The sequence below is a fragment of the Pteropus alecto genome, unplaced genomic scaffold (assembly GCF_000325575.1).
Source record: "Pteropus alecto unplaced genomic scaffold, ASM32557v1 scaffold177, whole genome shotgun sequence".
Taxonomy (NCBI): domain Eukaryota; kingdom Metazoa; phylum Chordata; class Mammalia; order Chiroptera; family Pteropodidae; genus Pteropus; species Pteropus alecto.
In genome coordinates this window covers 6,933,692-6,934,670 of record NW_006442207.1, presented here as the reverse complement: position 1 = coordinate 6,934,670, position 979 = coordinate 6,933,692, and positions in this window count along the sequence as shown.

The window sequence follows — 979 nt, the reverse complement described above, 5'->3', positions numbered from 1 at the left end:
CTAGACCAGTTGGATGAAAACCTAGAGGAGGTAGGCTCCTGATCGTTGTTAATTCTAAAGTTCCCCCGGGTGTTCTGACCCCCGGTGAGGGTTAGAATCTCTACTTTTTAACTCCATATAACTTTCCTTTAAAAATTAAGATGGCAATGCCTTTAATAGAATTTGAGGAGGTAGCTTTAAGAGTATCTAAGAACATTTAAGCCAAAAAATTAAGCCATACAGTTTCCTTGTTCTTCTGGATAAGTAGTTTTAGAAAACATTGTTATGGAAACATTGGTTTTTTTTTTCCTCAGGTGAGGTCTTTGTTGTTTATTGTTTTAAAAATTGCTTCATTGACATAATTCACGCATAAAATCCACCCATTAAAATTATACAATTCAGTACTTGTGCATTTTTAGGATATTCACAGAATTATGCAACCATCTCTATAGTCTTAATTTTATTACCCTAGAAAAGAAACCCTGTACCTGTCAGTGGTCACACTGCATTCCCTCTTCCCTCATCCCCTGGCAATCCCAAATCTTTCTGTCTCATGCTGTGAGTTTGCCAGTTCTGGACATTTCATATAAATAGAATCAGACAATATGGGTCCTTTTGTAACTGGTTTCTTTTTCTAAGCATATTTTCAAGATTCATTCTTGTTGTAGCACATATATATCTGTGTGCTGAGTAATATCTCGTTGTACAACTATCTACCATGATTTTTTTATCCATTCATTATTCAAACATTTGAGTGGTTTCTACCTTTTGGGGTATTGTAAATAGTGCTGCTATGGATATTCGTGAACAAGTTTTGTGTGGATATGTTTTTATTTGGTGGGATGTCTACACCTAGGACTGGAAATGTTGGATCACATATGGTAACTGTTTTAATATTTAGAGAAACTGCCAAACTTTCCCAAAGAAGCTACAACATTTTACATTCCCCCCAGCGATCTATGAGGATTTTTTTTTTTTTTTTTTTTTTTTTTTAACTATA